This window comes from Manis javanica, chromosome 4, assembly GCF_040802235.1.
Source record: "Manis javanica isolate MJ-LG chromosome 4, MJ_LKY, whole genome shotgun sequence".
NCBI lineage: Eukaryota > Metazoa > Chordata > Mammalia > Pholidota > Manidae > Manis > Manis javanica.
The window spans coordinates 40,943,520-40,958,815 of NC_133159.1; the positions used below are offsets into that span (position 1 = coordinate 40,943,520).

At 37.7% G+C, this 15,296-nt stretch overlaps 1 non-coding gene across 1 annotated transcript; it reads right to left on the reverse strand.

The window, feature by feature from the left end:
* Positions 1 to 1,246: 1,246 nt before the first annotated feature.
* LOC118969335 (U6 spliceosomal RNA) lies at positions 1,247 to 1,349 on the reverse strand. The gene has a single exon (XR_005057286.1). It is a non-coding gene; the product is annotated as a U6 spliceosomal RNA (small nuclear RNA).
* Between the last annotated feature and the right edge of the window lie 13,947 nt (positions 1,350 to 15,296).

Consider the following 15,296-nt stretch of genomic DNA (forward strand, 5'->3'; position numbering starts at 1 on the left):
AAGTATGAACGCATCATTGATAGTGTTCACTTTGATCAGCTGGTTAAAGTGGTATCTGCCAGGTTGTTTTCACTGTAAAGTTAGAGTTTTTTATGTAAATAATGAGTAATCTGTGAAGAGGTACTCTGAGATTATGTAAATATATTGTTCCTCTTCCAATTTTTACTCAAAGGTTTCAGCACTCCTTGATAACTCTTGCCTGAATCAGTTACTCAGATAGTTACAAAATGGTGATTTTATAACTCTTATGATTTCATCTACATTTTTTAGATGACAGTCTACTATAAGCAAAATCTTTCCATTCTCTCTTATTTAGTTACACATTTATTATTACAGTATAGACTCATGGATTTTCTTTAATAGGCTAAAATCTATTACTTTCATTATTCATTTTAATGTTCAGTATAGACTCATAGATTCTATTTTGTTTAAGAGATTGTAATCCATTACTGTCGTTATTCAGTTTAATGTTCAACTTGTCCCAAATTTGGCTAGTGAGAGCCCCTTAGAACTGGCTCCTGTGTCCTTTTAACACATACCCATTTCTCTTTTTTTAGCACTTGCTTTTTAGTATAATGTGATGTTCCAGGTTTATTTTTTACTTTCTCTATCTAACTTTGAAAATCATCCCTTTCTCCAAAGATCTTCCCTTTCAGTAGGGAATGGTATTTAGAAACCAAGATCTGGGCACTAGATATGCTTATTGCTATCTGGAGTTTAATTGCTACTAGTCCCTTTAAGTAAACAGAGCCAAGGAGGAAAAATGGCAACTTAATACAGGTCAACTATTTTTAATCATGAATTCATTACTGGTACCTCTAATTCCAATCCAACACCACAAGGTTCTTTCTCCCATTCTGTATTTACATCTCCCTCTTCCCACAGTGAGCACTCTGGCTCCTAAAGGCATCAGTGTCATTGTTCAGTTGTTCAATGTTATGATATACACAAAATAGTTTCATTGCTATGACCATTTCACAAAAGAAAACCATCTATAAAATAAGGCTCAAGATGTGTTTGCAGTTTTGTGTTTCAACTAAGGGTATAAAGTCAAAGTACTATGTTCCAGTTATTTGGATCAGTTTTTTATTTTCCTTCAAAGTGGTTATATTACATATTTAAATGTAGTCAGGCTTATTTGTTTTTGTTTATTTGTTCAGTTTTAGGATCCCTTTCATTCTTGTTGATTCAATTTTCCTTTTGAATAGGTAAAAGCCAACATTGTTCAAAAATAAATACATAACACAAACATATGGAATGCTTCACTAATTTGTGTGTCATCTCTATGTAGGAGTCATGCCAACTTTCTCTGTATTGTTCCAGTTTTAGTATATCTGCTATCAAAGCAAGGACACCTCCAATTCATTTTTCAACCTATTTGATGTTTACTTAGCCACCCTCTCACCCCAATTCATTGAAAGTATTCTTGTCATGTTTATCTGGTGATCAATATTTTTCTATCCTTATTTGACCTTTCTACACTCTGCTGACCTCTCCAATTTTCTTGAAACACTTTTCTCTTGGTTTCTGATACCACACTCAGTTCTGTGTTTTACTCTCTCTTTGCAGGCTAATTCTCCTTGTCTATTCAACAACCCCAAAATTTGTTGCTCCTCAGTTCTCCCTTCACTTCTCTGTGTATACTCTCTTCCTAAATGACCTGAACATTTTTACATCTTCAAATGCTGATTATACTTCTATATTCCTATCTTCATCCCAGACCTCTTTTTTGGTCTCCAAACATACCAACTCTCTGACTGACATCTACGGGAATCTCTCACTAAATTTAACATATCTAAAATAGTAATCCTAATTTCCCTGCCAAACCTGTTTCCCCTAGGCTCCTTTCTCACAGTGAATATCATCTCCACCCACCTGGTTGCTCTGGTCAGAAACCTGGGAGTCAGTCTTGATTCCTTTATTTTCCTCAACCCATATTTGTTTTCTTTTTAGCCCTGGAAATAATTTATAATTATTTATTTATTTGTTTACTTGTTTTGTGTCTCTTTCCCACTAAAATTAAGTGAAAGTACTTTATATATATATATTTAATCTTCACAACTCCATGTGAAGGCAGAGGCTGTGTCTTAGTGACTTTTGTATTTTCAGAGCCTAGCATAGTGTCTAGTTCATAGAAGGAACTCTAGAAACATTTGTTAAATAAAAACATAGCATCTTTTTCTGACTCATCGCTTCTGTTTACTCATGATTTCTGCTTCCTCGTAACTTTGGCTTGTCACAGCCTGGACTCCATTTCCACCTGCACATACCCCTATTCAACTTCATAGCCTCTCTTTATATCCTTTTATCATAGACTTTATTGCTACTAATTGCCTCAGTTACCTCACATTTCCCAACTTGAATTATTAAGAGATGAATACTGATTTGTCCAATTCATTTTTTAGGAGTCAGGACATACTTGTGGGTCACTGGCAAGCTCATGGGTTGTTTGCCTTTGGGTCAGATTCCCAGTCCTAATCTAAACAGCTGTGTTGGACAGGGCGTGACTGCCTTTCTGCAGGGCTGAGGATGCAGCAGGCGCGGTGATTGACAGTTGAGCGCAGGTCACAGCCGCAGCAGGAGTGGTTAATCAGACCTCACTTGAAGGACGGGTCCCTGACAACTGCTCTTTAGGGGGCAGATCTCAGGTAATCTTGAGTTCTGGTCACTCTCCCTTTGAGGAGAATAGTAAACACAGATTGAAACTCTCATATTTACACAGCCTTTCTAAAACTGAAAAAGGAATGTTTGCATCCATCTGTTGCATTTGTACCATCAGCAACACTGTGAGGCAAAGAATATTATCTCCATTTTACAAGTAAGGAAACTGAGACTCAGAGAGGTAATGTGCCTTGTCCAAAGGCACACACACACTAAATAAGAGCCTGCACCAAATCCCAAGTTTCTAGACTCCTTTCCTTGTATCTTGCTGCCTCTTTTCCTTCCTGGGACTGTCATCTTGAACCATAGCCCAATAGTTTGTGAGGCCAACTGTTTGAATGCCCAGTGATGTGTTCTCAAGAAGCTGGATGATGACTGAAGTTCCTTCTAAAACAGTGCTGTGGGTGGGCTCCGTAGTCTCTGCACCTGTCAAGTGCCTAAGGATTTAGAGCACCTACCATGTGCCAGGCACTCTTTCAATTCAACCTCACAAAATTTGGGTAAGGTAGATGTTACCTGACTTTACAGACAAGGAAACAGATTTAGGAAATTAGGTCACAGGGCCAAAGTTCAAGATCTAGTAAATGACAGTGCTGAGATCCTGATTTAGATCTGTCTGACTCTAAAAGCCACCCTCCTTGCATTACACTAGCCTAACTCCTTTCTCCTTATTTACTATGTCACCTTAGTCAGGTTTCTGAATTTATGTGACCTTCTTTTTCCATATCTGTAAAATGGGGATCGTAGTACCTAATTCATGGGATTATTAGAGGTTTATGAAAATGATGTGGTAGAAGAACCTATTCCAGTAAATACAGCAGGTACATCTTTCAGTTTAGACTGAATCTAATTCTTCACATGTGAAAAAAGAATTAGAACTTCAGTTATCTATAAAGAACAGGATCTCTTGTGAGACTCTATCCTGTTGTCAAGTATTCCTGGTCCAAATTCTAAAGACATAGAAGGCCTTGAGGAGCACAACAGTTGTTCTCTAAGGAAACACAGTGAATCAATGTACTTCAGAGATGAGAAAGAACCTGCATTCAACCTAGCCATAATGTAGGAGCAGTGCTCAATAAAGAGATTTGAATTGGTGTCTGACAAGCCTAAGACTTTTTCCAAGGCCTGGGCATTTTACATGTAATCTTATGATTCCATTTTTTGGTCTCAGAGAATTTAAATGATCTGCCTAAGGTCACACATCTAATTTGTGGTAGAAAAGGAACTGGAGTCCAGTTTCGTACCATTGCACCAAACGTTCAGCTATGTACAGTCTAGCAAGTCTACTAGCAAGTCACCCTGCTTGCAACTTCAGGACTCTTTGGGCAGAAGCTGACACCCACATCAAACATGATCCTGCATGTGGGTAAAATTGCAATATTTCCAGAATCTCTCACCTGGCCTTTGAGCATCTTCATATCACTAGGTGTTTCCAAGGGGGGGAGAGAAGTAGTCTATCTCCATATCAATAGGTAATTACAAGGGCAGGTGAGGGCATATCTGGACCAGAAAAGTTGGGTGAAGTCCTTTCCTCTGCAGCCAGGTTGTGAGAGACACGAGAGAGCAGAAGTAGACCACTGCTTGTAAGAAATAAACAGGTTTCTCTCATTTTATTTCTCCCTTTGACTGATTTTGGTTTCAAAGGTATTTTGCCCTGTGAATTTACCCCCCGGAGTTACACTGCATCTTGCCCATTCATCATTCTTTGGAAAAATCAGACATCAGCACACTTTAGAGAGAATGCTGACTAGGATGATAATTTCCCATGTACCTATACAGATAAATACAAACATCTAAAGAAATGATACCATGTGAGGAATGCAAGAGCAAAAATAAATTTGTACAGCATTTTATGATTCCCAAGTGACATTCATATCTATTACCCAATTTGCCTCCTTGACATAGGTATTATCATTACCATTTCACAGATGAAGAAAACTGAAGCTTAAAGAAGTTGATTTAATATGAAGAAGTAGACATATATTGTTTTATGGTCTGCCTTCCTCCATTCCTACTTCTTTTGGTAATGGTACCCTGTGTTTCCTTTGGAAATCAAGTGCTTTCCATTCAGCAACATTGTTTGGATCAACATATATATATGATACATCAGATCTTTGAATGTCAAGCTTAGAACTTTTGTTTAAACTGTTGAGATGGTAGAACTCTCTAAAACTCATGGGTATGAGTCTGACATTTAAAGCTACCACAAGAAAAAAATATTATGTATGAATTTAAGCCCACAGAAGAAACTTCAGCCTAGGCAATGGAAAGTAGAAATGGAGGTTAAATATAAAAAAGAGTGTATGTTAAATAGATGGTAGTTTTAAATCTTACTATATGTAATTATATTAAGTGAAAATAAATTAATCTCACCAACTGGATTTTAAAATCTTACATCCAACAATAAATTATCTATAAGAGATACATTTAAAACATAAAGAAAAAGAAAGACTAAAAATAAAAGATGAAAACAGATACACTAGGGAAATATAAACTGGGTTGTGATCTTAATTATGTCAAAAATGAATTTTAGTCTCAAAAAATAACAAGTAATAAAAAGTAATTGTATTTTCATAAAAGAAATAATAGGCAAACACATAAATGCAACAGAACATAGGTGATACACCTAATTATACAGTCTTAAAATATATAGAATTTCAGGGAGAAATAGGTAGATGCATAGTTGTGCCTGAAGATTTTAATATTCTCTCTCAGAAACTGACAAATCTTGAATAGTAAAATTACAATATTTCAACAATTCTACACCTTTATACAAAGACAGATTCTAGGGGAATTAAAGACATAGTAAATGTGAAAAATAAAATTATTCTAAAAAAGGAAACTATTATAGCTTGTGACTGAAGAGAAGGGAAAGGCAAAACTTCAAAAGCACAGACTGTAAGACAGTAAAATTATTATATACTATAAGGATTCTCATTCAACAAAAGACACTGTGGACAAAGTAACTAAATAAGAGAATGGGAAAAGATATTTGAAATATTTAATACACAAAATTTTTGCAAATAATTAAGAGGGAAACAATCTCTAAAAAAAGATGAATAACAGAGGGAGCCAAGATGGTGGCGTGAGTAGAGCAGTGGAAATCTCCTCCCAAAACCATATATATTTTAGAAAATACAACAAATACGTCTATTCCTAAAAGAGAGATGAGAAGATACAGTACAACAGCCAGACTGCATCTACACCTGCGAGAACCCAGCACCTCGCGAAGGGAGTACGATACAAGCCGCGGTCCAGCAGGACCCAAGTGCACCTCACTGCAGCTCCCGGCGGGAGGAGAGGAGTGGGAGCGAGGAGGTAGAGGAAGCCCAGGACTGCTAAACAACCAGCCCTAGCCATCCGCACCGGAGCGCAGACACACAATGTGTGCGTGGGGTGCTGGAAACTAGGGAAACAGGACAGTAAGACCTGTGAGTGGGTCCCCGCAGCCAGCACCCCTGGGAGAAAGAAAGTGAGTGCTTTTTGAAAGTCTTAAAGGGACAGGGACCCCACAGCTGGACAGAAGCATCCCCGGACACTTAGCCCAGAAGCTTGGAATCCCAGGGAACTCCGGGCACCCTAACCCCCTGGGCAACAGCGCAGCTTAGAGGCCCCTTATGGTGATAAACAGCCTCCCACCTGTTTCCCCTCCAACATGGCTCTGCCATATTGGAGCAGCAACCTGAGGCAGCCAAGCCACCCACAGCAACTGCAGAGCTTAACTCCACAGCGGCCAGGCAAGAATCAGAGGCCCCGTCTGCATGCAGCTACCCAGCAGAAGCCGCTAGAGGTTGCTGTTCTCCCAGGAGAGGAAGGCCACAAACCAGCAAGAAGGGATGTTCTCCCAGCAGACAAATGCGCCAGCTCCGCACAAATACCTCTATCGCCATGAAAAGACAGAAGAATTTGATACAGACCAAAATCTCAGAGTCAACCCCTGAGAAGGAGATAGACCTAACTAATCTTCCTTAAAAAGAATTCAAACTAAAGGTCATAACCATGTTGACGAAGCTGCAAAGAAATATGCAAGAGCTGAGTGATGATGTCTGGAGGGAGATTACAGAAATGAAACAATCTCTGGAAGGATTTACAAGCACAAGCAGAATGGATTAGATGCAAGAGGCCATTGATGGAATAGAAACCAGAGAAAAGGAACACACAGAAGCTGACACAGAGAGAAATAAAAGGATCTCAAGGAATGAAACAGTATTAAGAGAATTGTGTGACCAATCCAAAAGGAACAATATCTGCATTATAGGGGTACCAGAAGAAGAGAAAGAAAAGGAGACAGAAAGTGTCTTTGAAGAAATAATGGCTGAAAACTTCCCCAAACTGGGGGAGGAAATAATTGATCAGACCATGGAAGTACACAAAACTCCCAACAGAAGGGACCCAAGGAGGACAACACCAAGACACATAATAATTAAAATGGCAAAGATCAAGGACAAGGACAGAGTTTTAAAGGCAGCTAGAGAGAGGAAAAAGGTCACCTACAAAGGAAAACCCATCAGGCTACAATCAGACTTCTCAACAGAAACCTTACAGGCCAGAAGAGAATGGCATGATATATTTAATGCAATGAAACAGAAGGGCCTTGAACCAAGAATACGGTATCCAGCACGATTATCATTTAAATATGAAGGATGGATTAAACAATTCCCAGACAAGCAAAAGCTGAGGGAATTTGCCTCCCACAAACCACCTCTACAGGGAATTTTAGAGGGACTGCTCTAGATGGGAGCACTACTAAGACTAAATAGATATCACCAGAGAAAATAAAATCACAGCAAAGAAAGCAGACAACCAAATACTAACTAAAGGCAAAAAATAAAATCAACTACCCACAAAAGCAGTTAAAGGAAACACAAAAGAGCACAGAATAAAACAACCAACATATAAAGAATGGAGGAGGAGGAATAAGAAGGGAGAGAAATAAAGAATCACCAGACAGTGTTTATAACAGCTCAATAAGCAAGTTAAGTTAGACAGTAAGATACTAAAGAAGCTAACCTTGAACCTTTGGTAACCATGAATCTAAAGCCTGCAGTGTCAATAAGTATATATCTTTCAATAGTCACCCTAAATGTAAATGGACTGAATGCTCCAATCAAAAGACACAGAGTAACAGAATGGATAAAAAAGCAAGACCCATTGAAACAAAGGCAAAAATGAACAAGTGGGACTATATCAAGCTAAAAAGCTTCTGTACAGCAAAGGACACCATCAATAGAACAAAAAGGTATCCTACAGTATGGGAGAACATATTCATAAATGACAGATCGATAAAGAATTGACATCCAAAATATATAAAGAGCTCACACACCTCAACAAACAAAAAGCAAATAATGCAATTAAAAAATGGGCAGAGGAGCTGAATAGACAGTTCTCTAAAGAAGAAATCCAGATGGCCAACAGACACATGAAAAGATGCTCCACATCACTTGTCATCAGAGAAATGCAAATTAAAACCACAATGAGATATCATCTCACACCAGTAAGGATGGCTACCATCCAAAAGACAAACAACAACAAATGTTGGCGAGGTTGTGGAGAAAGGGGAACCCTCCTACACTGCTGGTGGGAATGTAAACTAGTTCAACCATTGTGGAAAGCAGTATGGAGGGTCCTCAGAATGTTCAAAATAGAAATACCATTTGACCCAGGAATTCCACTTCTAGGAATTTACCCTAAGAATGTAGCACTCCAGTTTGAAAAAGACAGATGCACTCCTATGTTTATCACTGCACTGTTTACAATAGCCAAGAAATGGAAGCAACCTAAATGTCCATCAGTAGATGAATGGATAAAGAAGATGTGGTACATATACACAATGGAATATTACACAGCCATAAGAAGAAAACAGATCCTACCATTCGCAACAACATGGATGGAGCTACAGGGTATTATGCTCAGTGAAATAAGCAAAGCTGAGAAGGACAAGTACCAAATGATCTCACTCATATGTGGAGTATAAGAACAAAGGAAAACTGAAGGAGCAAAACAGCAGCAGAATCACAGAACCCAAGAATGGACTAATAGTTACCAAAGGGAAAGGTACTGGGGACGATGGGTGGTAAGGGAGGGATAAGGGCAGGAAAAAAGAAAGAGGGCATTACGATTAGCATGTATAGTGCATGAGGGACACGGGGAGGGCTGCGCAACATGGAGAAGACAAGTAGTGATTTTACAGCATCTTACTACACAGATGGACAGTGACTGTGAAGGGTATGTAGGGGGGACTTGGTGAAGGGGGGAACCTAGTAAACATAATGTTCTTTCTGTAATTGTGGATTAATAATACCAAAATAAAAAAAATAAAAAAAATAAAAAAGCAAGACCCATTTATATGCTGCTTACAAGAGACTCACCTCAAACCAAAAGACGTGCACAGACTAAAAGTCAAGGGATGGAAAAAGATATTTCATGCAAACAACAGGGAGAAAAAAGCAGGTGTTATAGTACTAGTATCAGACAAAATAAACTTCAAAACAAAGAAAGTAACAAGAGATAAAGAAGGACATTACATAATGATAAAGGGCTCAGTCCAACAAGAGGATATAACCATTATAAATATACAGGCACCCAACACAGAAGCACCGGCGTATGTGAAACAAATACTAACAGAACTGAAGGAGGAAATAGAATGCAATGCATTCATTTTAGGAGACTTCAACATGCCACTCACTCCAAAGGATAGATCCACTGGACAGAAAATAAGTAAGGACACGGAGGCACTGAACAACACACTAGAACTCATGGACCTAATAGACATCTATAGAACTCTACAACCAAAAGCAGCAGGATACACATTCTTCTCAAGTGCACATGGAACATTCTCCAGAATAGACCACATACTAGCCCACGAAAAGAGCCTCAGTAAATTCCAAAATATTGAAATCCTACCAACCAACTTTTCAGACCACAAAGGTATAAAACTAGAAATCAATTGTACAAAGAAAACAAAAAGGCTTACAAACACATGGAGGCTTAACAACATGCTCCTAAATAATCAATGGATTAACGAACAAATTAAAATAGAGATCAAGGAATATATGGAAACAAATGACAACAACAACACAAAGCCCCAACTTCTGTGGGATGCAGCGAAAGCAGTCTTAAGAGGAAAAGTATATAGCAATCCAGGCACACTTAAAGAAGGAAGAACAATCCCAAATGAATAGTCTAATATCACAATTATCGAAACTGAAAAAAGAAGAACAAATGAGGCCTAAAGTCAGCAGAAGGAGGGACATAATAAAGATCAGAGAAGAAATAAACAAAATTGAGAAGAGTAAAACAATAGAAAAAAATCAATGAAACCAAGAGCTGGTTCTTTGAGAAAATAAACAAAATAGATAAGCCTCTAGCCAAACTTATTAAGAGAAAAAGAGAATCAACACACATCAATAGAATCAGAAACGAGAAAGGAAAAATCACGACAGACACCACAGAAATACAAAGAATTATTAGAGACTACTGTGAAAACCTATATGCTAACAAGCTAGAAAACCTAGAAGAAATGTACAACTTTCTAGAAAAATACAACTTTCCAAGACTGACCAAGGAAGAAACACAAAAATCAAACAAACCAATTACAAGCAAAGAAATTGAAGTGGTAATCAAAAAAATACCCAAGAACAAAACCCCCAGGCCAGATGGATTTACCTTGGAATTTTATCAGACATACAGAGAAGACATAATACCCACTCTCCTTAAAGTTTTCCAAAAAATAGAAGAGGAGGGAATACTCCCAAACTCTTTCTATGAAGCCAACATCACCTTAATACCAAAACCAGGCAAATACCCCTCCAAAAAAGAAAATTACAGACCAATATCCCTGATGAATGTAGATGCAAAAATACTCAACAAAATATTAGCAAACCGAATTTAAAAATGTATCAAAAGGATCATACACCATGACGAAGTGGGATTCATCCCAGGGATGCAAGGATGGTTCAACATTCAAAAATCCATCAACATCATCCACCACATAAACAAAAAAAAAGAACAAAAACCACATGATCATCTCCATAGATGCTGAAAAAGCATTCGACAAAATTCAACATCTATTCATGATTAAAACTCTCAGTAAAATGGGTATAGAGGTCCAGTACCTCAACATAATAAAGGCCATATATGATAAACCCACAGCTAACATCAATCTGAACAGCGAGAAGCTGAAAGCTTTTCATATGAGATTGGGAACAAGACAGGGACTGTTATTTAACATAGTACTGGAGGTCCTAGCCATGGCAGTTAGACAAAACAAAGAAATACAAGAAATCCAGATTGGAAAAGAAGAAGTTAAACTGTCACTGTTTGCAGATGACATGATATTGTACATAAAAAACCCTAAAGACTCCACTCCAAAACTACTAGAACTGATATCGGAATATAGCAAAGTTGCAGGATACAAAATTAACACACAGAAATCTGTGGCTTTCCTATACACTAACAATGAACCAATAGAAAGAGAATCAGGAAAACAATTCCATTCACAATTGCATCAAAAAGAATGAAATACCTAGGAATAAACCTAACCAAAGAAGTGAAAGACCTATACCCTGAAAACTATAAGACACTCTTAAGAGAAATTTAAGAGGACACTAATAAATGGAAACTCATTCCATGCTCTTGGCTAGGAAGAATTAATATTGTCAAAATGACCATCCTGCCCAAAGCAATATACAGATTTGGTGCAATCCCTATCAAATAACCAATAGCATTCTTCAATGAACTGGAATAAGTAGTTCAAAAACTCATATGGAACCACCAAAGACCCCGAACAGCCAAAACAATCTTGAGAAGGAAAAATAAAGTAGGGGGGATCTCACTCCCCAACTTCAAGCTCTACTACAAAGCCACAGTAATCAAGACAATTTGGTACTGGCACAAGAACAGAGCCACAGACCAGTGGAACAGAATAGAGACCCCAGACGCTAACCCAAACATATATGGTCAATTAATATATGATAAAGGTGCCATGGACATACAATGGGGAAATGACAGTCTCTTTAACAGATGGGGCTGGCTAACTGGACAGCTATGTGTAAGAAAATGAAACCCCACACACAAAAGTACATTCGAAATGGATCAAAGACCTGAATGTAAGTCATGAAACCATAAAAATCTTAGAAAAAACATAGGCAAAAATCTCTTGGACATAAACATGAGCAACTTCTTCATGAACATATCTCCCCAGGCAAGGAAAACAAAAGCAAAAATGAACAAGTGGGACTGCATCAAGCTGAAAAGCTTCTGTACAGCAAAGGATACCATCAATAGAACAAAAAGGTATCCTACAGTATGGGAGAACATATTCATAAATGACAGATCCAATAAAGGCTTGACATCCAAAATATATAAAGAGCTCATGCACCTCAACAAACAAAAGGCAAATAATCCAATTAAAAAATGGGCAGAGGAGCTGAACAGACAGTTCTCCAAAGAAGAAATTCAGATTGCCAGCACACATGAAAAGATGCTCCACATCGCTAGTTATCAGAGAAATGCAAATTAAAACCACAATGAGATATCACCTCACACCAGTAAGGATGGCTACCATCCAAAAGACAAACAACAACAAATGTTGGCGAGGTTGTGGAGAAAGGGGAACCCTCCTACACTACTGGTGGGAATGTAAATTAGTTCAACCATTGTGGAAAGCAGTATGGAGGTTCCTCAAAATGCTCAAAATAGACATACCATTTGACCCAGGAATTCCACTTCTAGGAATTTACCCTAAGAATGCAGCAGCCCAGTTTGAAAAAGACAGACGCACCCGTTTGTTTATTGCAGCACTATTTACAATAGCCAAGAAATGGAAGCAACCTAAGTGTCCATCAGTAGATGAATGGATAAAGAAGATGTGGTACATATACACAATGGAATATTACTCAGCCATAAGAAGAAAACAAATCCTACCATTTGCAACAACATGGATGGAGCTAGAGGGTATTATGCTCAGTGAAATAAGCCAAGCAGAGAAAGACAAATTCCAAATGATTTCACTCATATGTGGAGTATAAGAACAAAGAAAAACTGAAGGACCAAAACAGCAGCAGACTCACAGAACCCAAGAAGGGACTAACAGTTACCAAAGGGAAAGGGACTGGGGAGAATGGGAGGGAAGGGAGGGATAAGGGTGGGGAAGAAGAAAGGGGGTATTATGACTTAGATGTATAATGTGGTAGGGGGAATGGGGAGGGCTGTGCAACACAGAGAAGACAAGTATATTCTACAACATCTTCTTATGCTGATGGACAGTGACTGTAATGGGATTTGTGGGAGGGACTTGGTGAAGGGGAGACCATAGTAAACATAATGTTCTTTGTGTAGTTGTAGATTAATGATAACAACAAAAAAAAAAGATTAATATAAGATGTGAACAGAAAGGAAATTTTTTTTTTGAGAGGGCATTTCTCATATTTATTGATCAAATGGTTGTTAACAACAATAGGGGACTCAATGCACAGTCATTAATCAACCCCAAGCCTAACTCTCAACAGTCCCCAATCTTCTGAAGCATAACGAACAAGTTCTTACATGGTGAACAAGTTCTTACGTGGTGAGTAAGTTCTTACATGGTGAACAGTGCAAGGGCAGTCATATCACAGAAACTCAGAAAGGAAATTTTAAAATGGAAAGACATATGAAAAGATGCTCAAAACAAATCAGATAAATGTTACGTAAAACAGCAATGTCCTATCCTTTTGTATCTATTAAAGCACAAATATCAGAATGTTTGATAATACCAGCTGGTGGCATTGTGGCAATGCTGGAACTCTGCACATGGTGAGTAGGGACTGGTATAGCCATTGTGGAAAGCAACCTGATGTAAATTATGTAAATTAAGGACTCTCTGAGCCCTTGGTTCTGCTCCAGGATACAACCCAAAGAAATTCTTGTGCAGAACACACAAATGTTTATAAAATTATTTGCAGTGATTTATTATGGTGAGGATTTGAAGGCAACCTGGCTACGACTGGAGAGTAGTTAGCTAAAATGTGGTATATGTTATTCATGAAGCGTTATGCAGCAATCAGAAACAATGGGTTGGGTGTATATATAGCACTTTCTTGAAAACATAGCACTCAGTGAAAACATGACAAAGTGAGATTTAAATACTATACCATTTACATAAATTAAAAATATATTCATACAAAATGAAAAATCACATTTTATAAAAACACATAAATATATATATATACAAATATATTTTAAAAACATAAAAACAAAAAGATGTACACCAAATAGAATTTGGGGAAGGGGTAGGGAATAAAAAGGAAAAAGTAAATAACAAGTAAAATTTTAAAGTATAATCACTGACCTAAGATGATAAAGTGCATGTACTGAGGAGTGTGATTAACTAAACCGTCTTCACTCAAAATCAAACCATCCAGTCAACAAAAGAACACAGAGCTGGAAGGAAAGATATATATTGCACAGTTGTCTCTGGATGTGGGGACAATAGGCAATTTTTATATGCTTAATATGTTCATAGACTCCGACTTTTTTACATTAAACCATCTGTTACTTTTTAAGATGAAAAACATAATCAGAATTTTTAAAATCCTCATTTGGAGGAATATGGTTCAGTGGCAGGACAGAGGTGTTCAAAAGACAAGTTCTGAAAGGAAACAAAAATTTTCAAGTCTGGGTGCACAATGGGTGGAATCATGCATGCATTTTTCCTTGTTAAATAACCTTAATTTCTGAAGTAATGTTTGTTTGTAAAATCAAAATGAAAACAAAAAATTTAACAAAAGTAAAAGCAGCTTTAACAAAACATTTAAATGGTAGTCTTTGTTTACTCTTTCCCTCAAGTTTTGCATGAAAATTAGTATCTTTATCTGGTGATATTTGAAAATGTGTAACTATTGAAAGAACATACGCCTGACCAATGAGAGAACACTGGTCAGCAACAGTGCTCACAGCAGACTGGCATCCCTAGAAAATAGATCGCCCCCCCCACATCAGCCTGCCAGGTCTCAGACAATGCACAGGCCCAACACTTGAAGCCTTGCTCTTTTTCATGATGTGGAGACTTTTAATGGTATCAAAATGGGTATAAAGGTGAAGGAAGCCAAAATATGCCACCTCCAAAAATGCCAGTTTGGTATACAGATTGTTCTGAGCTAAAGGCTCTTGAAAAACAGCAGATAAAAAAGGAACACTCTGATCTCCCTCTTTTCTCCCTGAATATAAGTGATAAAACTCCTATGTGAGAGCTCCCCTCCATCTACCAGGAAAAAAGAAACATTCTTATCACCACAGATGAAAAATTGAGGGAGAAAATTCTGCACAAAAGACCTTGTTAAAATAATTCTTAATTCCTTTTGCTTCCTTGTATGTTTTAGTTTTCCACAGTTGCCTCTCTTTGTTCAACCTAGTGTAAATGTGTTTAGGTTTTGCTACTTGGTTCAGTCTTCATTTCTTATGGTGGCCCCTGTGTGGCATAAAACAAATACATTTCTCTGGTTAATCTGTCTTACGTCAATTCCATTCTCAGGCCCAACTAAAGACTCTAAGAAGGTAAAGTTTTTCCTCCTCTTCAAAGGCAAGTTTCTCAAAACAGAAGATTGTAAGGCCCAGAAATTACACCAGGCACCAAACCACAGGAATGAAGAAGTTCT